Raw genomic sequence first — 26,570 nt, 5'->3', positions numbered from 1 at the left:
AAAAGAACACAGACACTGGACAGAGGAACTCTGCCTAGAAGGCCAGCATCCAGGAGTGGACTCTTCAAAAACAAAGACATTTCTAAGTGACCCCAAACTTTTGAACGGTAGTGTACATATATTTTTTAAGTAATACTTGCAGAAAAACCATATCTGTTGACAGTCTCTTTAAGTGTTCAACAACCATATGGTTTTTATTTCCTTTCAGAACAGGTGTATATATACTGAGATCATGTGACAGATCATGTGACACTTATATTGCACACAGGTGGACTTTTTTAAAACTAATTATGTGACTTATGAAGGTAATTGGTTGCACCAGATCTTATTTAGGGGCTTCATAGCAAAGGGGGTGAATACATATGCACACACCACTTTTACGTTTTTTATTCTTTTGAGTTTTTTGAAACAAGTAATTTTTTTTCATTTCACATCACCAAATTGGACTATTTTTGTATGTCCATTACATGAAATCCAAATAAAAATCTATTTAATTACACGTTGTAACACAACAAAATAGGAAAAACGCCAAAGGGAGTGAATAGTTTTGCAAGGCACTGCAGATGGAGACGTAAATCCAACAAATTGGAATAAAAGCCAGACTAAGTGAGTGTCACAGATCGAACTATCCAAGCCGAAGATACATCTCCTTCAAATATTGATATTTGGTTGCGTTGACAACCAAACACAATTCAATATCCAGTTTGTGTCCCCAAAAATATATATTTATATTTAACCAAAAATGTAAGTTAAAGAATGTGAGTAAACCTGATAAAACGTGAAATGGACTTCAAATAAAAGTTTGTTTTGATTTATTCCTATTTTTTAACTTACATTTTTGGTTGAGATGAAGACGTGAATCCAACATATTAATGATTAACTTGAAGATTACATTTCAAATCAACCAAAGCTCGAAACCCTAGGACTATATGTATTGTCTATTTTTAGTTGAACCCTGGGCTGAATTGAAACAATAGCTGTTGATGACTTTGCAAATGCTATATATGCATAAAAAGTATCATTGATGATATGATTTTTAAAGTATGGTTACATTTAATTTGCCCTGTTAAATCTACCCTTTGGAATGACTTCGATAGCAACAGTGAATATATTTAGCAATTAAGAGATCTCTCAATAATCATTCTCACAATGGCACATTGGTAGTAGTCAGTGTCAAATATCAAAGTTAAGCAGAGCTGGGCCCTGGTTAAAAACCTGGTTGGAAGATCAAATGAATAGCTGTAGATAGATCAACTCTCCAGTAGTAGCTGCTGTCCAGCCTATAGTTTTTTTTCCTGACAGTGGATATAACGTTGAAGATCTGATGTTGTTTTAAAGGTAGAAATTCAACATTTTACACAAGGTTTGTCTACGTAGAAAATTGGTTACAATGATTACATAATTCTGCGGGTTTAAATTTCACTCTCAAAACAATATATTTTCCACGTAGATTCAACATCACAATACGTTGACAAATACGTTAAAACAGTTTGATGCAGCCACAGATAAAAACCAAAACAGATCAGTCTGTCATAGCAGATGTAATACTTAAAATGTGAAGATGTCATTACAATTCAAGAGCCTCCGACACCCACCAGCCTACCGCTGTCTTAGTTGTCACAGCGATTTGAAGTGAAATAATTAAACAGAAGGGGCCCTTTTGACGTCTTTGGCATCACAAAAATACATACAAATTACATTTAGGCTAGAAGAGAATGGGGACCTTTCGGTGACCGCTGTCCAATTCCAAAAAACCCAACATTCCATTTGAATCCCAAATGAGGACTGAGAAAGTGAGCGTGCTGAGGCTGAGCAGAGAGGAGGAAAGAGAGGCAAGACAATGAGGCCATTGGATTGAGGAGTTATTATTATCACAACCCAATAACCTCCCAGCGTATTCTCCTTCCCCTCCTCATCCGTGGTGCTCATTACCTAGTGCATGATGAGTGAAAGCAGGCCAGTCAAACCAGAGCTCACCCTGAAAGAGCCTGGAAGGTCACTGGGTTCAATCTGCATTTTTAAACCCTACCTTACATACACACTACACAGGGTAGGCATACCCATCTATATAATGGTGTGCTTCTCTGGAGGAGGTCAATGTTATCAAGGACAGAGAGTATTCAATAGTAATATACATCTCGTCTAAACAGGTTACACGCCCCTATTCACTTTTCAGCGCCCAAGCTGTATTGAGAACAGAGGGAGACAGAGAAGCAGAGATGCTTCATGCTATTTTCCTCATGACTTCTCCGTGCTTTGTTGACTATGAACTTGCTTGTTTACCCGACCGTGGGACAGACTATGTTTGTTCCCACTCGGGACTCTGACTCCCTATTGGTTACACGGACTCTTGGGCTCCCATCCTATTCTAACCACCTGGCTTTGTACTCATGTTACCTGTCTTGTTGCCATCTGGTGCACATTCAAATGTCATAAAAAATCAACACTACTGAGCTCTCCCTGTCCTCTGCCCCGGCCTGCTTGTATTACTGCTGATGATATCTGGAAATGTGCATGTACACCCTGGCCCATCTACTGTTGTTAGCCCCAATTTTGACTTGTGCTCTGATATCTGCTTCACTGATTTCTGCTCTCATAAAAGCCTGGGTTTTCTGCACGTTATAACACTAGAAGCTTATTACCTAAAATGGATCAACTGAAAGTGTGGGTTCACAGCTCTAATCCAGATGTGTTGGTCATTACTGAGATGTGGTTGAGAAACAGTGTTTTGAACACCGATGTTAACCTTTCTGGTTATAACCTTTTTCGGCAAGACAGATCTTCCAAAGGTGGTGGAGTGGCAAACTTTACCAAGGAACACCTTCAGTGCTTGGTTGTCTCCACCAAGTCTGTACCAAAAACAATTTGATTTGCTAGTTTTAAGCTTTAAACTTTCAAATAGCTCTTTTTTTACTATTGCTGGGTGTTATCATCCACCATCAGCAGTCCCTAAGCTCTCTCCTGGGCCATTACCCTAGGTCTGAATTTCTTCTGCTATGTGACCTAAACTTGGACATGCTCAAACCACCTGACCAAGTCCTAAAGCAATGGGACTCCCTAAATCTTTCTCAGATTAGTACCAATCCCACAAGGTATGACTCCAAACACCCAGAAAAGGCTACTCTCCTTGATGTTATCCTAACAAATAATCCTGATATGTATCAGTTTGGTGTTTTCTGTAATGACCTTAGTGATCACCGTTTTACAGCCTGTGTTCATAATGGCTGCTCAGTGGAATGACCTGTCCTGGTTTGTCGTAGATGCTTGCTAAAAAACTTTAATGAGCAAGCCTTCATTCATGACCTGGCCTCTGTAAATTGGTATAGAATCAGCTTGACCCCTGCTGTCGAAGATGCTTGGACCTTCTTTTTTGATATTTTCAGGGGTATTGTTAACAGACATTTTCCTCATTTGTGTTGTGGGATCTTGTCTATGTATAGTTGCCTTAGTGCACATCAGTAGCTTCACGTTTCATTTGGTTGTTTGTTAGGTGAGTTTCAGTTTATTAAAATGATGTGGAGCTCTACTCACGCTGCGCCTTGGTCTCATCATTATGACAAACGTGACAGAAGATCCCACCACCAAGGGACCAAGCAGCGTGTTCAAGAGGAGCATGGATCCTGGGCCCAGGAGAAGAGAGAGTGGAGGACATCCTGGACCTGGGAGGAGGTAATGGCAGGGGGACAAGACCCTGCCACGGAGGCAGCGAAAGAGGAACGGCAACGATACGAGGGGACACGGCTAGCACGGAAACCCGAGAGGTAGCTCCCCATTTTTTTGGGGGGGGGGGGGGGCTGTACACGGATAGATTGGTGGAGGTAGGGTTTAGACCTGAGCCAACTCCCCGTGCTTATCGTGGGGAGCGTGTGACTAGTCAGACACCGTGTTATGCAGTGATGTGCATAGCCCGGTGCACTTTATTCCAGCTCCCCGCATTTGCCGCGGTAGAATGGGCATCCAGCCAGGACGGGTTGTGCCGGCTCAGCGCTCCTGGTCTCAAGTACACCTCTTCGGACTAGGATATCCAGCGCCGGCTCTACGTACTGTATTGCCAGTACGCCTTCACAGCCCAGTGCGTCCTGTGCCAGCGCCACGCACTTATCGAGCTAAAGTGAGCATCCAGCCAGGACGGGTTGTGCCGGCTCAGCGCTCCTGGTCTCAAGTACACCTCTTCGGACTAGGATATCCTGCGCCGGCTCTACGTACTGTATTGCCAGTACGCCTTCACAGCCCAGTGCGTCCTGTGCCAGCGCCACGCACTTATCGAGCTAAAGTGAGCATCCAGCCAGGACGCATTGTGCCAGCTCTACGCTCCAGACCTCCAGTGCGCCTCCACAGTCCAGTACGTCGTGTGCCTCCTCTCCGCACTAGCCCTGAGGTGCGTGTCATCAGCCTGGTGCCACCTGTACCAGTCCCACGCATCAGCTCCCCGGTGCTCATCCACAGTCCAATACGTCTTGTGCCTCCTCCCCACACTTGCCCTGAGGTGCGTGTCTTCAGCCTGGTGCCACCTGTACCGGTCCCACGCATCAGGTCTCCGGTGCGCATCCACAGTCCAGTACGTCTTGTGCCTCCTCCCCGCACTTGCCCTGAGGTGCGTGTCTTCAGCCTGGTGCCACCTGTACCGGTCCCACGCATCAGGCCTCCAGTGTGCCTCCACAGCCCAGAGCTTCCGGCGACAGTTCCCAGTCCGGAACCTCCAGCGACGGTCCCCAGTCTAGAGTCTTCAGCGACGAGCTGCAGTCCAGAGCCTCCGGCGATGATCCACGGTCCAGTTCCACAAAAGCTGAGGGATCAGCGTAAGGAGGGGAAGCTGCATCCAGAACCGGAGCCGCCACCGAAGGTAGATGCCCACCCGGACCCGCCCCTATAGGTTCAAATTTGCGGCACCTTTGGTGGGGGGGGGGGAGGGTACTCTCACGCCCTGACCTTAGATATCTCTGTTTTTCTATATATTTTGGTTAGGTCAGGGTGTGACTAGGGTGGGTACTCTAGTTTTTGTATGTCTAGGGTTTTTGTATGTCTATGTTGGCCTGATATGGTTCCCAATCAGAGACAGCTGTTTATCGTTGTCTCTGATTGCGGATCATATTTAGGTAGCCATTTTCCTCATTTGTGTTGTGGGATCTTGTCTATGTATAGTTGCCTTAGTGCACATCAGTAGGCTTACGTTTCGTTTGGTTGTTGTTTTGTTAGGTATTTCAGTTTATTAAAATTATGTGGAACTCTACTCACGCTGCGCCTTGGTCTCATCATTATGATGAACGTGACAATAGTAGTCCTAGCTGGAGGCTATCTTAATGTGCACATGATGGAAGTTAAAGGTTAATAGGAATTATTTAATGGGAAAAAAATGCACTGACTAATATGTGATTAAAATGCCTGTGACTAAAACAAGACTAAAATTGTCCAGCGTTTTAGTCGACTGATAACTCAACATAAGACGGATGAAATTACTAAAATGGGACTAAGACTAAAAGGTATTTTAGTCCTAAAGACTATGACTACAATAGCTGCCAAAATAAACACTGCTACTTTAGCATGTGAAGGTCGAAGGTCAGCCGTGGGGCTAACCCAGGTCAAAGGGGGGTCAAATCGGTAGATAGCACCTATGGGTGGTAGCAACAGGGTTTGGGTGAAATGCCACACTTACAGTTTACTCTGGTCCCCAGAGAATGCTGGTGTCACTTTACACCTAGTTTCCCCTTGCCTGGTACTAACGTGTCGAGTTTGGCTGGTGAGATGCTCCGATGGCCACAAATCAAAGCCATCATTAAAAGTTTAAGTGTCAAATCAGCCGTCTGTCAGTCTCTATACTGTACCTTTTTTCGGAAACAAACTCCATCTCCTGCTAAGCGTAAGTTATTCATCCAAGACATAAAAAATGCATGCACTTAACAGTATAACTTGACCTGTCCCCGGGAGAATGGCCTTTTTGAGAAAATACTGCTACAATTGCTAATGTGATGAGTATCCTAAGCAAAGGACAAGATTCTGTAACAGTAGTCACTGCAGCCTAAAGTCAATTTAAACAAATGTTCCAAAATGATGTAATTACTCCATACAGAAATAAATCAATCCCGGTCATTTGGTTAAATTCATTTCTGTTCATACATGGATTAATTAGGCCTACAGCCATTTACCATTGCAAATAACATTTCCACTCTGAGAATGACAGAGTTCACAACCTGCTATACTTGTGAGAAACATTATTGTTCATTTTTTTCATACCGTCATTTCTGAGTTGAATCAAATGTTTCATTGTATTTTGTTTGGAGTGCTCCATGTGAGCAAAAAGCATGTGTCTGGTTTCTCTGTCCTCCTAATGTTGATGGAGTGCGCACGCCTGAACACGCAAAATTATTTAATCGATGATCTACAAAGATGATGACTGCTGTACTTACAATATGGTGGACTGATTCATTGCGTTATGGAAATCATTCCACTGTACCTTCACTGAAAGACTGAATGACAGGAGCAGAGTAGAACCAGAGAGAGCAAAAAAACTAGGGCATGAGCAAAAAGACAGATGGAGGACAGATAGAGGTGATAGGGGCTTTCAAGACGGGCTCTCCTGTCACGACCGTCTATGGGAGAGAGAGAGGACCAAGGCGCAGCTTGTGAGAAATACATCTTGTTTTATTAAAGATGGCAAAACACGAAACGAACACTATACACAAACTAACAAACGACCGTGAAGCTAAATAACGTAATTGCACAGACACGCAACAAACATTCAACATAGACAATTACCCACAAACAGCTAAAGCCCATGGCAGCCTTAAATATGGCTCCCAATCAGAGACAACAATAACCAGCTGTCTCTGATTGAGAACCAATTCAGGCAACCATAGAGTTTCCTAGACACCTACACTGAACACTAATCCATCTTCTCTACTTAACCCCCTAAACCATACAACCACCCTAGACAATACAAAAAACACATACCTTCCCCATGTCACACCCTGACCTAACTAAAATAATAAATGAAACAAAGAATACTAAGGCCAGGGCGTGACATCTCCGGGATAGACAAGCAATAGGAAGTGTGGTTGGCGTAAGTTTATGTTGACATGGATTCTAGTGTTCTGCTGTCTCAGCCCCGTTTTTTCCTACCTGTAACACTCAGCCATCATTCTCTCCCTTCCTTCTCCCTGCCTGGCACACTGCTACCCCTCCTCAGCACAGCCATCCATCACCCCCTCCCTCCCTCCCACCCTCTCTCTCCCCCTCCCTCTCTCTCTGCAGCTCCCTTCTCACTGTAGTGTATCCTCTTAATGCCCCTTTAAACTGCCTGAGCTCTGCAATAAACCCTAGTCCGGTGCACGTAACGAGTGCCCCACAAAACATCCATCATCCCTCATTAAGCCATGTGAGGCGAAACTGCATTAAAGGAACCAGGCCGGGAGCGATACACAGTCAGCTATGGTAGATTTTAAAGGAGAGCTTCTCCTTAACATGCCCCACTCTGGACCCCTGCTCCCCTCTATCTCAGCCAGTGAGCACCGGGGCAGAGTGCTGAGAGTGGTGACAGATCAGCCAATGATGACCCTCATCTTAATCAGCGTTGTACTGAGATGTTGCTCATAAATGTCAGACAGCAGAGAGAAAGCGGCATAGGTCCGTGGAGCAAGCCGACTAGGACATGGCCAGGTAATTAGTCATGACAAGCCGTTATGGATTTCCCGTTACAGGCCTAATTAGAGTTCAGGCCACTCGTCCTCCGTCTGACTTACCAACCACAGGTCCTCATGTCACATCGCTCAGCTGAGAACTAAGGACAAAGTGCATTTTCTCCTTTGAAATTTCATCATCTGCACAATTCACTCAGACAAAACACACATGCTTAGCAAGCAAAGATACCAATAGCCATTCAGGCACACACACAAAGCACAGAAAGTTACGCAAGGTGAAACAGGGACAATTACTTTTGGTTTAGCTATCAGATAAAGATGTGCAAATGTGCAAGATGAGTACATTCTCCCTTTCTCTGGATGATGACACCACCGATTCCCCCAATTCCAGAAACCTTGCTGTACATTTATACTCTAGCCTCTCATTTGAAGCACACATCCACCTGCATAACATTAAGCTCAAATTAAGTTGTTCTTGTCCACCATGGATACTGAGAAGCTTGTGCATGCCATGGTAACATTTTTGCTTGACTACTGTAATACACTGCTGACAGGAGTCGCCTCCTTAGTTTGTTCAGTATTTTGTTGGGTGTTCATTTAAATAAAATGAACACCGAACAAAAACAACAAAATACTGAACGAACGAACCGTGAAGCTACTGGTGTGCACACAGGCAACTAACTGTAGACAAGATCCCACAAAACACAAAGGGGAAATGGCCGCCTAAATATGATCGCCAATCAGAGACAACGATAAACAGCTGTCTCTGATTGGGAAGCATACCAGGCCAACACAAACCATTAATCACCTAGATGACCCACCCTAGTCACTATCACGCCCCAACCAAGATAGAGAATAAACAGCTCTCTATGGTCAGGGCGTGACACGTATTTGCCGACGATCTCCTGATGTACTTGACAAATATTGAAAACTCAATGACCTCCTTGTTAAAAATATTTTAATCTCAGGATATAAAATAAACATGGAAAAACTGAAATAATGGCAATATGAAAAATAAAAAGAATAACTCATGATTTAAAGCAATCCTTTAAGTGGACCACAAAAAATATTAAATAGTTAGGATGCTTAATAAGTGACAACAAACAAAAAATATATAGAGACTTTATCCCATTACTTAACAACATGAAAGCAGATCTAATTAAATGGAACAATCTTCCCATAAATCTTACATGTAGAACACATCTTTTTAGAATGGCATGGCTCCTAACGTTTTTATATTTGTTTTTGGTAATACCAGTTACCCCACCGAAGACGTAGTTTAAAAAAGTATATTTGGTCATAACAGACTTCATATGTGCAAATAAAACTCTGAGAATAAAAAGGTAAGATTTACATTATCCTAAGGCTGAGAGTGGTTTTAACCTTTCGGACTTTCGCCACCCAAGGCTTTTATGTATAACATATTGGTAAATGCACTAAAGAAGAACAATGGGTACAGATTGAAGATTAAAATGTTTTATTTAACTTGGCAATTCAGTTAAGAACAAATTCTTATTTACAATGAAGGCCTAGGAACAGTGAGGTTAACTGCCTTGTTCAGGTGCAGAAGGACAGATTCGATCGAGCAACCTTTCAGTTACTGGCCCAACGCTCTAACCATTAGGCTACCTGCCGCTAGATGCACATCCTCATCCCCAGAATATGAATATTCCCAGATTAATAATATCACGCCCTAATAACAAACTCTTATTGAACAATCCTTGCATAGCTTTTCAGAATTTACCGATAAGTTGGCCAAAATGGAAAACTAAAGGCATAGAAACCGTCAATGACATGGTAAACGGAAATACTGTTATTTCCATGACAAAAATAAAAAGCAATTTTGGACTGATCAATGCAGACATTTTAAAATATGTGCAACTTAAAAGTCTCCTATCACAACATTTCGAATTGAAAGCTTTTGGACATCAGAGCAATGTTGAGGAAGTCCGATTTGTCTGAGTCAAGGAAGTCCGAGTCAGAAAAGGACACTCAAATGATAGGTAAGATATACAAAACCTTGCAGAGAGCCTATCCAATTGACAATCTATTAGAAAAAATATAAACTATTGGAACCAAGACTTAAAAATAACTGATATTGGCACAAGATGGAGGGAGTGTTGGAACATAATGAACAACATTGCAATTATGAATAAAAATATACACTTAATCCAGTATAAACTAATGTATAGAATTGATTATACAAGAGACAAAATTCACGAATTCTACAGCACAACGGCAGAGTCATGTCTTAAGTATAAATGAACAATGACTCAATAGCTAATGCCTTCTGGGGGTGCTATAAGGTCCAAAAGTTATGGGCAAAGTTAGAAAGCTGACAGTCAGAGGTCTTACAATGTAAGTTTACTTTTAGTCCATCTTTCCTCACATTTCAAGACATGGTATATGAGGGTGTGGTGAGATACCCAATGGGTTGGATAATATTTATTTTCGTCACACATATTGAAGAAGCTATTACTTGAAAACTGGAAATCAAATGATACTCCAACGTTAAGAGAATGGAACAATTACTAGAGATAAATATTGGCTCACTATTTGGCAAACACTGACCAGTTATTGCACAATTTTGACCAATGCGATATAACGGTTTATGAATGGTTTAAAATGCATTTACAAAGGATTAAATAATCCTTAAAAACTGAATTACAAACCCGTGATAAACCCTTTACAAATGGAACCTTATTGTAAAGTGTTACACCGACAGGTTAATGCAGTCGAGTCTAGATATTTACCAACGTTTATAATGTTTAGAAGGTATTTCCCTTTTCTATGTGCGTCATGCTAGTTCTAGCCTGCTATGCTGTGTATCACTTGCCACGATAGGATAGCCTATCATATAAATGATGTTCATACTGTCTGGTTAAGTTTAGTAGTTGTGTTTATGGACATGCACAACCTTTATATATTCTCATGCTACTGTGTACTGTATTTAGCCTTATGTAGCATTTAGCCAAATTTAGCCTGTGACTTCTTCGTTGGTCTTGGTCTCGTGAACATGCGCAGATATCGGTTACATTTCAGTCATATTTTCAATTATTATGCTTATCAGTATTTGTAATTCTATAGCCTGTGTATTTGGTTTTGCCCCTTGCATTATATATTGGCATAAGCAGAATAGAGATTGTGTATATATACAGTTGAGGTCGGAAGTTTACATACACCTTAGCCAAATACATTTCAACTCAGTTTTCACAATTCCTGAAATTTTATCCTCGTAAAAATTCCCTGTGTTAGGTCAGTTAGGATCACCACTTTATGTTAAGATTGTCCAACGTCAGAATAATAGTAGAGAGGGATTTATTTCAGCTTTTATTTCTTTCATCACATTCCCAGTGGGTCAGAAGTTTACATACACTCAATCAGTATTTGGTAGCATTGCCTTTAAATTGTTTAACTTGGGTCAAACGTTTCAGGTAGTCTTCCACAAGCTTCCCACAATAAGTTGGGTGAATTTTGGCCCATTCCTCCTGACAGAGCTGGTGTAACTGAGTCAGGTTTGTAGGCCTCCTTGCTCGCACACGCCTTTTCAGGTCTGTCCACAAATGTTCTATGGGATTGAGGTCAGGGCTTTGTAATGGCCACTCCAATACCTTGACTTAGTTGTCCTTAAGCCATTTTGCCACAACTTTGGAAGTATGCTTGGGGTCATTGTCCATTTGGGAGACCCATTTGCGACAAAGCTTTAATTTCTGACTGATGTCTTGAGATGTTGCTTCAATAAATCCACATAATTTCCCCTCCTTATGATGCCATCTATTTTGTGAAGTGCACCAGTCCCTTCTGCTACAAAGCACCCCCACAACATGATGCTGCCACCCCCGTGCTTCACGGTTGGTATGGTGTTCTTCGGCTTGCAAGCGTCCCCTTTTTCCTCCAAACATAACGATGGTCATTATGGCCAAACAGTTCTACTTTTGTTTCACCAGACCAAAGGACATTTCTCCAAAAGTACAATATTGGTCCCCATGTGCAGTTGCAAACCGCAGTCTGGCTTTTGTATGGTGGGTTTGGAGCAGTGGCTTCTTCCCTGCTCAGCGGCCTTTCAGGTTATGTCGATATAGGACTCTTTTTACTGTGGATACAAATACTTTTGTACCTGTTTCCTCCAGCATCTTCACAATGTCCTTTGCTGTTGTTCTGGGATTGATTTGCACTTTTCTCACCAAAGTACGTTCATCTCTAGGAGACAGAATGCGTCTCCTTCCTGAGCGGTATGACGGTCGCGTGGTCCCATTGTGTTTTGTCTTGACTGATTTCTTTACATTTTCCCACGATGTCAAGCAAAGAGGCACTGAGTTTGAAGGTAGGCCTTCAAATTCATCCACAGGTACATCTCCAATTGACTCAAATGGTGTCAATTAGCCTATCAGAAGCTTCTAAAGCCATGACATCATTTTCTGGAATTTTCCAAGCTGTTTAAAGGCACAGTCAACTTAGTGTGTGTAAACTTCTGACCCACTGGAAATGTGATACAGGGAATTAGAAGTGAAATAATCTGTCTGTGAACAATTGTTGGAAAGATTACTTGTGTCATGCACAAAGTAGGTGTCCCAACCGACTTGCCAAAACTTTAGTTTGTTAACAAGACATTTGTGGAGTGGTTGAAAAACGAGTTTTAATGAGTCCAACCTAAGTGTATGTAAACTTCCGATTTCAACTGTACACTACATGACCAAAAGTATGTGGACACCTGCTCGTCGAACATCTCATTCCAAAGTCATGGGCATTAAAATGGAGTTGGTCCCCCCTTTGCTGCTATAACAGCCTCCACTCTTCTGGGAAGGCTTTCACTAGATGTTGGAACATTGCTGCTTCCATTAGTGAGGTCCATTAGTGACCATTAGTGAGGTCAGGCACTGATGTTGGGCGATTAGGCCTGGCTCGCAGTGGGCGTTCCAATTCATCCCAAAGGTGTTCGATGGGGTTGAGGTCAGCGCTCTATTCAGGCCAGTCAAGCTCTTCCACACCAATCTCGACAAGCCATTTCTGTATTGACCTTGCTTTGTACATGGGGGCATTGTCATGCTGAAACAGGAAAAGGCCTTCCCGCAAACTGTTGCCACAAAGTTGGAAGCATAGAATTGTATGCTGTAGCGTTAAGATGTCCCTTCACTGGAACTAAGGGGCCTAGCCCGAACCATGAAAAACAGCCCCAGACCATTAGTCCTCCTCCACCAAACTTTACAGTTGGAACTATGCATTCGGGCAGGTAGCGTTCTCCTGGCATCCGGCAAACCCAGATTCGTAACTCTCTGTGGTTCTAAATCAATACTTGTTTAGTGGTCCGAAAATGTCAAAATGATTAACTTGCTTAACCATACTGTACATGCAATATGTGTCATGGATGGACAGAGGTTAATATCCATTTTTTTGATAAAACAATGGTGTGATTTAATTTCTTCCGCCACTGTCTTCTTATTCTCTCGGCCTTTAGGCCTATATATCACGGTCTCAAGGCACATTAGTTAACAGCAAACAACACAATTAGCGCAACACATACAGTGTAGGTCGTAATATGGCTGTTTTTTTGCTTGGCTTCCCCAGTGATTTTACTCACGCACCGCTACTGAGGCTGTATAATGCTTCTAGGAAGAAATGGCAAAATGCATAAAGGAAATAGAACGTGCTATTCTAAAATAGGGCTTAATGGCAGATTAGACAGTGTATTCATTCGTGAAGAGTCGTCATACATCCACATTGTCACACAGGCCATGAAAATGTGATAAGCATGATGAGTTTGCCATTTGTGATAAGAATCAAAACGTTTTATTCTATCAAGACACAAGAAGTGCATGACAGGGACAGCTGGAGCGCATCTGATTGCTAGGGCTAAGCTTGAAAAGTAATTGAAAATGGGGGAAAACATCTCATACTACATTCCTAATGAAGAGTGATGAAAGAAATATGCTGATCCATTTTAGTCCCATTAAAGCTGCAAAATGTAACTTTTTGGCCAACCTGACCAATTTCACATAGAAATGTCATTCTCATTGACAGCAAGTCTAAGAAGCGGTAGATCTGTTCTATGTGCACTATTTCTATGCTTCCTGTTCTTATATTATGTTTTGCATCTTTTATTTTCAGTTTTGTACACCAGCTTCAAATAGCTGAAAACACAATTTTTGAGGTTATGGAAAATATATTTCACAGCGGTTTAGATGGTACAATGATTCTCTACTTGCTTGTTTTGTCATATAAACTGAACGTAGGCAAACTATCAGAATTTTAGCAACCAGGAAATGGCAGAGCAATTTCTGCCTAGTGCACCTTTAATATTGTAAGGCAACATATTTTGGTTGCGCAACATTGCGATGTTGACGCATGATTCATTTTCATGAATTTCATAAAACCATAGCATTAATCATTCAAATTGACACAAACAAAATTATGGCTGATAGTATATTTGTTGAATGTAAAGAGCATTCCAAACCAGAAAAATACAAATAAGACAGATATTCTGCACTTCTCACCAGCTGTTACTTCTGTCCCAAGGCTTTGTTACTTCCGTACCGTGAGTAGGTACAAAAGTACCGTTGTGGTAGTTCTGTTCTCAGACTATGTAATTTACACTAATTTACACTAGAAATGTAATTACAGTTGCTAATGGTAGAGGACATACACTCCGCATACAAAACATTAGGATCACATGCTCTTTCCCTGACATGGACTGACCAGGTGAATCTTATTGCTGTCACTTGTTAAATCCAATTCAATCAGTGTAAATGAAGGTGAGGAGACAGGTCAAAGAAGGATTTTTAAGCCTTGAGAAAATGTTGCCATGGATTGTGTATGTGTTCCATTCAGAGGGTGAATGGGTGCCTTTGAACGAGGTATGATAGTAGGTGCCAGGCGCACCGGGTTTGTGTCAAGAACTGCAACGCTGCTGGGTTGTTCAAGCTCGTCAGTTTCACGTGTGTATCAAGAATGGTGTACCACCCAAGGGACATCCAGCCAACTGTGGGAAGCAATCAACACCTTGTAGAATCCATGCCTGGGGTGGGGCGGTGCAACTCAATATTACAATATTAGGAAGGTGTTCGTAATGTTTGGTATAGTCAATGTATACAGCATAAGTTGTTTGTCATTAAATATGGTCTCTCTAACTCTATCAATCTCTGAGTAATTAGGAAAAAAACTAAAAGTGTTATGTTTGTCCCAGTCCAATCCGAGGCACGAAACTAGATGAAAACATGAACTCATTACCTTGATGCTTTTCTGTTAAATCTAACGAGACCCTTCTGTAAATCAAGCAGACAGCAACAGATGATCATCAATTCGCTAGGGATATTAGATCCAGGCACAACAGTCTTCACCGGTGTAACAAATGAGACCAAAACATTCAGGACATTCCTCGCAAACCCCATTTTTGCCAGAACTTGGGCTGTTGTTGCATCGCATGCAATATCACAACAGCTTTTCGTCACTTGACTGTCATTCCGAAAATTTGTTCCTGGATCAAATGATGATGTGTGAAAATATCATGGCGTAATTAAACAGCTCGACACCAAATGCGCATCCAACAAGTATTATGCATAATTATTGAAGAACCACGTTAATGACAGTATCGATTTAGATTTGAAGTATCAAGGTAAGGTGACTGTCAGAAGCATTAGATTTTGCAATCCCATACATATTTGGGCACTTGTGCGTCAATGAAAACCGTTTTCACCCAGTAACATGAGGAGAAACAAAATGCTACGTAGTTACACTGCATTTCTCAGATATCTATACAAATAATTATCTGACACCTAGATCCAGGATTCATACAGGGTTCAAGTTCAAGGTCTAATTTAACTGATTAATGCTTAATATATGATATAACAACAACTTACACTGCCGTAAATGCAAGGACAGAAAAGTCATGTTTTATGTCACAAGATTTTGGACAAATTCGTCAAGACACCAACCATGAAAGGGTTTATCTTAATGTATTGGAATGAAAAAATTTGGCAACGACTTATCAACAGCTGTTACAAGTTGTCCGGCATTGGAGTTGTCCGTTGTCCGGCACCATCCTCAATGGTACCCTCGTTTACAGAAAGAACAATTACCATTCACCAACTTTATCAGGAAATGTTTGTTGACCATCTTTCCCCCCTGTCTCCTTTCCATTTCACAGTAAATTAGATTCTATTGAGAGCAGGGCCTCAGTGTGACAATGTCATTTCTCAGAAAGAGTGTGTCACAAAGTCAGAAGTAGGTCAGAGTAACCAGGCTACTCACATGAGTTGGCCTCCATTCAGGCTTCAGCAGATCCATCTCTCTGCTGGTTTCCTCTCTTCGTTGATGTCTGTCTCCAAGGCAACTGACCGAGCACAGCGCTGTCTGGATGTGTAGATTGGCCTAGAATGCGTAGGTAGGTTAGGGTTTCTGAGTGTCGCAAGAATTTCTAAGAAACATTGAGTTCCCTTTCTGTCAGTCAACTTTGGAACAACATACTATGGGGAATCGCACTAAACTGTCTTACATTGCGCCGACTTAACTTGCCCTTAGTGGTAGAGCGTGCTCACCCCCCGGATGTTGTGTGCTGAAGTTTGTATGGTTCTCATAAGGTTCCTAATCACAAACGTTTAGTTATTTTTCAGGCCGCCCTGCCCTCAAATCAGTTTGTGTGTGGGACTAGGGGACGGCTGGCCTTGTTCCCGTGCTAGTCCGCAGCACAGGTTCTCTTGACAATTGTGTAGCATTTTTTTAGGGGGCTTGGTGTTTTCCAATAGTGACTTCCTCTCCTGGGTGACCGTACCTCGGGTGAGCCTCAGTTGAGGGAAGCAGTGATGGATTGGGTTGGTCGAGTCAAATGTCTCTCGGTTCCTGTGCTCTCTGTCACCGATTACGTAAGGTTCATCAAAGAGAGAGGGCGACCAGGTTCTGTGGGTATCCCCCCCACTGCCCGAGTTTGCCTTTGTTAAGCACCGTTTGCCTCTCAGACTTATCCAGACTTATCGATGAAGGGTCTGGGTCCCACCTTGGTGACCCAGTCCTACATAAACTTTCGAGACCAGGCTAGCTAACAAGAATTGCCTGGCATGCTAGCCAGGTTAGCTACCTTGCCAAGGTGAGCTAGCTACTGCTAGCAATTCTGGCAATTCTAGCTTCCTAACGGTGGAATTACTTGGGTAGCTCTGCAGTCAACGAGACTAGCTAGCCTAGCTTCGACTAAAAGCCTCATCATGGATAACATCGGCTAGCATAAATAACTTCTGGTGAATGAAACCTTCTAGCGTTCCCACAGCATTATGGCAACCCCATTCCTATTTCAAATTCCTGGAGATGGAGGGAGTGGTGAAAGCGGGGATGAGTCACCTGTTCGCACCGCCACAAAATTATTACTGTGACGACAGTGCCCCCACGTGTTGTTACTGTAAACAGGATACTACGTCAGCCATTGCCATAGCCCTCTGTGCCTGTAAGGGGTCCGGGCTTCATGCAGGCTATAGTCTCATGGAAGCACAACGTGGGTGGAAGCTTGTCCATGTGTAATGCCCCCTTTGTTGCCCTGCGTTCCATGGTGTTCACAGGGTTCAAGGGGTATATCAATCTCCCCAGGGAGAACATATTAAATTGGGCGATTCACTCTCTGTCCACAAGGGGGCCCACCTCCCAATAGGGTCATTGCTGAGATTCATTGCTGATTCCTGCCTGTAGCTCACTAGTCCCTATGGGGTGCCAAGTGGTACGGGTTAGGGGTTCTATAGGCGATTGGTTTCATTCGTCAGAAAAATATTCAATTACGAATCGCCCCAGAGCTTTCTGTCCATTTTCCAGGCGGGTTACAAGGTGCTGTGGCATGATATCGCTTTTTCCCTGGGTCTATTTTTAATGCATGCAGTCCAGCACTGGGTGTCTAAGAGTTACTGGGTTGCGACTTACCGTCTAAACCGAGTGACGCTCGTTGTGACAGAAGTACCCCCAAGTGGCAGTCGGGGTATGTTACTGATTGCTAGAGCCCTTGAACCCAGATTGGACTGGGTATCAGGCAAACCTGGGTGAAAAAGCACAGTTGTGTCAACCTAAAGTTCCATAGTGTTTCTGGGTGTCATAAGTGTTACATGTGGGTTTAATGAAGTGTCTCTTCTCCACATTGACACATGGTGGTCGACAATGGTGTAAAGGGAAATATAAACAATCTCTCCAAGTCCACAAGATGGCATTCCGCCCCTTCAGATGGCACTGACGGAAGGCTCGATGTCTGTTTCATCCAATGGCGCGCATGCGCAGAGTTGCTCTGGGTCATGCGAACAGTGAAATTGCAATGCAGAAAACGAAATACCTTATTTACATAATTATTCAGACCTTTTGCTATGAGACGCGAAATTGAGTTCAGCTGCATCCGGTTTCCATTGATCATCTTTGAGATGTTTCTACAACTTGGAGTCCCCCTGTGGTAAATTCAACTGATTGGACATGATTTGGAAAGGCACACACCTGTCTATATAAGGTTCCACGGTTGACTGTGCATGTCAGAGCAAAAACCAAGCCATGAGGTCGGAGGAATTGTCCGTGGAGCTCCAAAATAGGATTGTGTCGAGGCACAGATCTGGAGAAGAGTACCAAAACATTTCTGTAGCATTGAAGGTTCCCAAGAACACAGTTTGGAACCACCAAGACTCTTCCTTGAGCTGGCTGCCAGGCCAAACTGAGCAATCTTGGGAGAGGTCACTGACAGTACTCTAGAGTTCCTCTGTGAAGACGGGAAAACCTTCCAGAAGGACAACATATCTCTGCAGCACTCCACCAATCAGGCCTTTATGGTAAAGTGAGCAGACGGACGCCACTCCTCAGTAAATGGCACATGACAGTTCACTTGGTGATTGAACTTTTTGGTCTGAATGCCAAGCGTCACATCTGGAGGAATCCTGGCACCATCCCTACGGTGAAGCATGGTGGTGGCAGCATCATGCTGTGGGGATGTTTTTCAGCGGTAGTGTTTGGAAGACTAATCAGGATTGAGGCAAAGATGAACAGAGCAAAGTACCTCAGACTGGGGCGAAGGTACCCCTTCCAACAGGACCACGACCGTAAGCACACAGCCAAGACAATACAGGAGTGGGTCAGCTATCCACCAAGTTACCGGCACATGGCAACAGAACTGGCCAACTCTGTTTGATAGACTGGGCTGCGCATTCCCTTTGCACTGTGTGATGACTTCACAAAAGATCTTCAGTCACAGTTGGAGGCAGGCATCATTGAGCCAGTCAAAGCTGCCCCCTGGATTTCAAACTTGTTCATCACAACCAAAAAGTCAGGTGGAATCCGGACCTGTGTGGATCTCCATGCTGTGAACAAGGCTGTTGTCCCGGATAAGTACCCCTTGCCTACAGCCGAGGAGCTGACCGCACAATTTCATGGCTTCACGAAGCTCAACCTGCGTCAGGGTTATTTTCAGGTTCCCCTCCGCCCTGCCAGCAGAGACCTCACAACCTTTGTCGCACATTCTGGTGTGTTCAGATACCCATGCATGCCTTTTGGACTTAGCTCCGCCCCCAGTTGCTTCCAGAAGGGGATGAGCACCATCCTCGCTGGAATACCCGTAGCGGCAGTCTATCTCTACAACATCGTGGTCCACGGCCCTGACCTCCACATCCACGACCATCGACTCCACAGAGTATTCAGTGCTCTACTGCAGAACAACCTGACCCTAAACAGTGGAAAGTGCACCTTTGCAGCTCCAGACATCGAGTTTATGGGGTTTGTGAGTCATTGCCCCACTCATGTCGAACATTGAAACCGTCCTCCACATCCCAGAACCGACCTCAGCCTCTCAGGGGGCCTCATTCTTGGGCATGACAGCCTACTATCTCCGGTTTCTGTCCCACTACTCTCCGACCACAGTGCCCCTTCGCCAGCTTCTGAAGAAGGACGAGCCATGGGCCTGGACGGCAGCCTGCTCAGACGCAGTCCGCTCACTGAAGAGCCAGCTTACCACAGCCCCAGTCTTGGCTCACTTTGACCCGCCCCACCGCTGTCACCTGTGACGACTATGCTGGAGCACTAGGAGCTGTCCTCTCACAGCTGCAGAATGGCATTGAGAGACCCGTCGCCTTTGCCTCAAGGGCTCTGAGCCCCACTGAACAACGGTACTCTGTGGGCGAACAAGAAGCACTGGCCTGTGTTGTGGCGTGTGAAAGGTGGCACCTCAATCAATCAATCAAGTTTATTTTATATAGCCCTTCGTACATCAGCTAATATCTCGAAGTGCTGTACAGAAACCCAGCCTAAAACCCCAAACAGCAAGCAATGCCGGTGTAGAAGCACGGTGGCTAGGAAAAACTCCCTAGAAAGGCCAAAACCTAGGAAGAAACCTAGAGAGGAACCAGGCTATGAGGGGTGGCCAGTCCTCTTCTGGCTGTGCCGGGTGGAGATTATAACAGAACATGGCCAAGATGTTCAAAATGTTCATAAATGACAAGCATGGTCAAATAATAATCAGGAATAAATGTCAGTTGGCTTTTCATAGCCGATAATTAAGAGTTGAAAACAGCAGGTCTGGGACAGGTAGGGGTTCCATAACCGCAGGCAGAACAGTTGAAACTGGAACAGCAGCAAGGCCAGGTGGACTGGGGACAGCAAGGAGTCATCATGCCCGGTAGTCCTGACGTATGGTCCTAGGGCTCAGGTCCTCCGAGAGAGAGAAAGAAAGAGAGAAGGGGAGAATTAGAGAGAGCATACTTAAATTCACACAGGACACTGGATAAGACAGGAGAAGTACTCCAGTTATAACCAACTGGCCCTAGCCCTCCGACACAAACTACTGCAGCATAAATACTGGAGGCTGAGACAGGAGGGGTCAGGAGACACTGTGGCCCCATCCGATGATACCCCGGACAGGGCCAAACAGGAAGGATATAACCCCATCCACTTTGCCAAAGCACAGCCCCCGCACCACTAGAGGGATATCTTCAACCACCAACTTACAATCCTGAGACAAGGCCGAGTATAGCCCACAAAGATCTCCACCACAGCACAAACCAAGGGGGGCGCCAACCCACCTCTACCTATCCGGGCGGCTGTTCACGCTCTGAGCCGACCACCAGTTCCTCACAACGTTACTGTCAGCATCAGGAACTGGCCACAAGCCACTTCGGCTGCACAGATGGGCCGACCACCTCAGACAGTATGACTATCAGCTGAAGTTCACTCTGGGGAGGGATAAAGTGGTGGCAGACCTCCTCTCACTCTCCTTTGAAGCTCCTACTCTGACTGTCTTGCCAGACGAGAACGAAACAGAGCTCGTACAAATACTCTACACTCCCCTTCAGTCAGCCGTCTCACTGGAGGAGCTGAAGCAAGCATCGGAACAGGATCCCACACTGTCTAACCTGCGCACCTACATACACACTGGATGGCCAGCACGTGTGCCGGAAGAGCTGGTGGCTTTCGCCCCGGTGAAGCACGAACACTCTTGCTGGGAAGAAGTCTATGTCTCTCGAGGGTTTTGCACTGTGGTCCAGAGTGGCCTGTGTGTGGGAGTTCTATCAATGGCGCACGAGGGTCACTTGGGCATAGTGAAGGTCAAGCAGCGATGTCAAGACCTTGTGTGATGGCCAGGCATCGACCACGACATTGAAGCCCTGGTCAGGCATTGTGCTGTATGCCTCCTCAGATGGAAAACAGGAAAGTCCCACCCCTGGAAGCACGTCCAGCTGGACATCTGTGGCGAGATCCATGGGCACGCAGTCCCTCACCATCAGTGCTTCCTGGTGGTGGCATATGACCTCCACTCTAAGTGGCCAGAAGTGGTTGCTGTCGGAACTGTCACAGCACAGGCCATCGTGGACATCCTATACAGCCTGTTCACAAGGTGGGGCCATGCCCTCACCCTCACCATGGACAATGGGCCCCAGATCACCACTGTCGAGTTCTCCTCCTATCTCAGCAACAAGGGAATCAAACACATCCGCACGGCCTACTACAACCCACAAGCTAACGGAGGGGTGGAACGCTTCAAATATACGCTGAAGAATGGTTTCAGAGCGCACCTGGTCCAGGGGTGCACGTTCCAAACTGCTTGGAACCAAACGCTAAAGCACTACAGAGCAAGCAAACACACAACAACACAGGTCTCCCCGGCATCTCTCATGCTAGGTTTTGAGATTGAACTGCCACTGGACAGACTCAGAACATCTGGGGGACTACTTAACCTCCTTTCATTCTTAGGCTCTGTTAGGTGTCTTAGTCAACCTCCAGGTTAATGGACTGAACTGGCTAGTTCGGAGAGTCATTATTTACCTCTTCCGTTTAAGGGTTAATGTTTCTTTCTTGCAGGTATCACTCTAAGTTCTTTCCCTATGGACATTTTTAAATATGGTACCAGTCCCTGGTTTTGGAAAGGTGGGGGGTGTTATGTATGGTACGACATCCTGTTCGTCGTACTGTACGTTGTTATGGTTTACGACAGTGTGCTGCTTTACAGATGAATGGGTTGTCAGAATGAGTGGCACAAGTCATTAAACGACAGAGTGATGTACAATGTGAAGCTGTGTAGATGTGCGTTCTTTGACAGCTAAGCTAGATATAACACTTAAGTCTACTGGGGATGATGTCTTCTGTTATATTGTTGTTATGGCCTTTCCAGCTCTGAGTGCTAGTCACTCGAATAGACACATCTCACAGCCTAAACTGTTCGCTTTGGGTGTCCCCGTCAGACCTACGGGCCCTGGGCCAGTGGTAGAACCCCCTGTTATTGAAAAGAGCCCTTCAACATGTGATTTTTCGACGAACAATACGTTTTGTTGCGTATTGCACACAGTGTCTAACCCCGCACCTGAAAAAACAGACCACCCCATCCCACTACTTTGTGCCTTTCACTCAAAAGTCCCTGTAGATCTTCTGCACTGAAATCTCTCACACCCAAATATTTATCCTCTACTCTCTTCACTGCCTTAGCATAAGAATCTTTCTGCCCCACTCAAACTCTGGCACTCTCAACCTGTCTCTTTTTCACAGGGCACTTCGGATCCTCAGTTGTGGATCCCCAGCACAGTGCTTCCTCTATCCCAACTTTTACACTCCCTCTGACTATGCCCTCCTGCACATTTCTCACATCGTGGGATCTCCCTTCTACACACTGCTGCAACATGTCCGAATCCTTGGCACCTTATGCACCGTAGCAGGTTCGGAACATAGGCCCTCACAGAATAACAAATATAACCTAACCTTATCAGGTAGAAACTCAGTGTCAAAGCTCAACAAGTCTCGCCGTTGCCACTGGGTCTACGTCTCACCAAACGGTGGGCGTCACAAACACCAGGAATAATCTTTTTAATTTGATCCACCTCTACCCTCAACGTTAACCAACTGGTCACTCCTATGAGTGGTGTCCTGCTCCTGAGAGCAAAGCACAACGTAGGTTGAGCCCCGAGACGCGTGCCGCTCAGCGCCCACTGCCTCTGGGAGGTGGACGCACAAAAAAATCGAAACAATTCCACTTCTCGAAACTTTCACAGATTTAATCGATCCCAGTTTGCACTTGACCCAGCCTGAAACAACATAAAGGTCGGCACTTTTTCCCAAAATCTCACTCCTACCGGTCCAAAATCATCTCTGGAATCCCATGAAAAACGCTGGAAGTGTGCACCACACCTGTCGCCGCAGGTACTTCATCCCGGTCTGGCTCAACTTCACAGCACTCTCTACTGCCAATCGACTCAAGGTTCTCAAGAGAGCAAGTAGATTTATAGGTAATTTCCCTTCATTTGTATTCAGGACATGAAGGTTTGCGCTCCGGAGATGTAGGTCTGTACTTAAAACCATTTTAAAGTTTGGGCATCATTGCACCTCCGCGTGTTCCACCAGGATTCGTGGGACCCTTCTTCTTTAAATTGGGTGATCGCAGCCAACTGAAAGGTGCATACACCGCCACCTGGTAAGGGGCTCCCATGGACCACCAATTAGCACAGTCAATTGGCACGTGCACATTTACGCAGCTTCATTATTAAGTAGTACCCGCAAAACACCAGTCTCAACGTCAACAGCGAAGAGGCGACTCCGCGATGCTGGCCTTCTAGGCAGAGTTGCAAAGAAAAAGCCATATCTCAGACTGGCTAATAAAAAGAAAAGATTAAGATGGGAAAAAGAACACAGACACTAGACAGAGGAACTCTGCCTGGAAGGCCAGCATCTCGGAGTTGCCTCTTCACTGTTGACGTTGAGACTGGACAGAGGAACTCTGCCTAGAAGACCAGCATCCCGGAGTCGCCTCTTCACTGTTGACGTTGAGACTGGTGTTTTGCGGGTACTATTTAATAATGAAGCTGCGTAAATGTGCACGTGCCAACTGACTTGTCCTCTTGCTCAGTTGTGCACCGGGGCCTCCCACTCCTCTTTCTATTCTGGTTAGAGCCAGTTTGCGCTGTTCTGTGAAGGGAGTAGTACACAACATTGTACGAGATCTTCAGTTTCTTGGCAATTTCTCACATGGAATAGCCTTCATTTCTCAGAACAAGAATAGACTGACGAGTTTCAAAAGAAAGTTCTTTGTTTCAAGCCATTTTGAGCTTGTAATCGAACCCACAAATGCTGAGGCTCCAGATACTCAACTAGTCTAAAGAAGGCCAGTTTTATTGCTTCTTTAATCAGGACAACAGTTTTCAGCTGTGCTAACATAATTGCAAAAGGGTTTTCTAATGATCAATGAATCTTTTAAAACGATAAACTTGGTTTAGCTAACACAACGTGCCATTGGAACACAGGAGTGATGGTTGCTGATAATGGGCCTCTGTACGCCTATGTAAATATTTCATTTAAAAAATTAGCCATTTCCAGCTGCAATGGTCATTTACAACATTGACAATGTCTACAATGTATTTCTGATCAATTCTATGTTATAATAATTCAAAAACAAGGACATTTCTAAGTGACCCCAAACTATTGAACAGTAGTGTATATCATAAACAACAGTTTTACATAAACACACACTTCAATAACTTGTGCCATAACTTCTACTTTATTAAGTCACATTCATGAAGTAATTCACCCCCGCGATAATTCATCACTTTGGTTATTCATGTCAACCAATAAATGTTCCTCGATGGCTCGCTCATGTGAATGGGCATATTGGAAGACGTCGTGTCAGTAGGGATGGGATTTTGTAAATGTGTTATATTGTTATATTGTACCATAAGAAACGGATCGCAAAGGTGCAATGTATATAATTCATAATGTTTAGCTGAGTGGAAAATGTAGGCTTTGATGACGGTAATTGCTTAATTAATTACTGTTTGGTATGTTCTGATGGGAGGGGCTCCCCCTACACAAGGAGCCTCTCTTTCAGCTCAAAGGGGGGACCATTTTGGATTGAGCTGTTGATGGGGCAGCATTGTTTTCAGCTGTCCCATAATGTATACTTTTGATGGAAGTACTGTTGTTTTTCGTTCCGGATTCACTACGTAAATCAACACCCTTGCACAGAAGCACACTGCGGCTCCGCCATCTTTTTATTTGATAGAGGTTAGATTTTTTTGTTTAGCCTTATTATTGTTTTGTTTAGCCTTATACTCTACGTTACAATACCTATAACCATTAAATAGGATTCTCTCAGGAACAGGTGCCGATTCGTCGCTATTCACAATGGTGCTGAGTCTCCAAGCATTCTGCAGCTTGTGGTTTGCGAATGCCTACAAATCTGTCACATCCACTGTATTTTTCCGGGAGGTCTCCTTAACTGTGGCAACATGCTCCCTCTAGCTGTGATTCTGTTAAAGACAAATACACTACATCACCAAAAGTATGTGGACACCTGCTCCTCGAACCTCTCATTCCAAAATCATGGGCATGAATATGGAGTTTCCCCCCACCTCTTTGCTATAACAGTCCCCACTCCTCTCACCAAAAGTATGTGGACACTTGCTCGTCGAACATCTCATTCCAAAATCAAGGATATTAATATGGAGGTGCCCCCCCATCCCTTTGCTAAAACAGCCCCAACTCTTCTGGAAAGGCTTTCCACTAGATATTGGAACATTGCTGCGGGGACTTGCATCCATTTGGCCACAAGCGCATTAATGAGGTTGGGCACTGATTTTCGGCGATTAGGCCTGGCTCGCAGTCAGTGTTCCAATTCATCCCAAAGGTATTCAATGGGTTGAGGTCAGGACTCTGTGCAGGCGGTGTCAAGTTCTTCCACACCAATCTCGACAAACCATTTCTGTATGGATCTCGCTTTGTGTACGGGGCCATTGTTATGCTGAAACAGGAAAGGGTCTTCCCCAAACTGTTGCCACAATGTTGGAAGCATAGAATTGTCTAGAATGTCATTGTATGCTGTAGCGCTAAGATTTCCCTTCACTGGAACTAAGGGGCCTAGACCGAACCATGAAAAAATTGCCCCAGACCATTATTCCTCCTCCACCAAACTTTACAGTTGGCAATATGCATTGGGCCAGGTAGCGTTTTCCTGCTATCCGCCAAACCCAGATTTGTCCGTCAGACTGACAGATGGTAAAGCGTGATTCGTCACGCGTTTCCACGTTTCCACTGCTCAGGATTCCAATGGCGACGGCCTTTACACCATTCCAGCCGAGAGGCATTGCGCATGGTGATCTTAGGCTTGTGTGCGGCTGCTCAGCCTTTAATGAAGGTCCCTACGAACAGTTATTGTGCTGATGTTGCTTCCAGAGGCAGTTTGGAACTCTAGTGAGTGTTGCAACCGAGGACAGATTATTTTTATGGGCTACGCGCTTCAGCACTTGGCGGCCCCGTTCTGTGAGCTTGTGCGGTTTACCACTTTGTGGCTGAGCCATCATTGCTCCTAGACATGTTCAATTCACAATAAAAGCACTTACAGTTGACCGGGCAGCACTATCAGGGCAGAAATCTGACAAACTGACTTGTTGGAAAGGTGGCCTCCTATGACGTTGCCACGTTGAAGGTCACTAAGCTCTACAGTACTGCCATTCTACTGACCTATGGAAAGCA

At 44.4% G+C, this 26,570-nt stretch overlaps 1 protein-coding gene across 1 annotated transcript in view; it reads left to right on the top strand.

The window, feature by feature from the left end:
• LOC129852819 (cytochrome c oxidase subunit 7A-related protein, mitochondrial-like) overlaps positions 1–26,570 on the top strand; it is a 49,246-nt gene that overhangs the window by 3,331 nt on the left and 19,345 nt on the right. The window lies entirely within an intron of this gene.

This window comes from Salvelinus fontinalis, chromosome 1 (genome assembly GCF_029448725.1).
Source record: "Salvelinus fontinalis isolate EN_2023a chromosome 1, ASM2944872v1, whole genome shotgun sequence".
Lineage (NCBI taxonomy): Eukaryota > Metazoa > Chordata > Actinopteri > Salmoniformes > Salmonidae > Salvelinus > Salvelinus fontinalis.
Note: the sequence above shows the minus strand (reverse complement) of the source record. Positions and strands in the feature narration are given on the sequence as shown.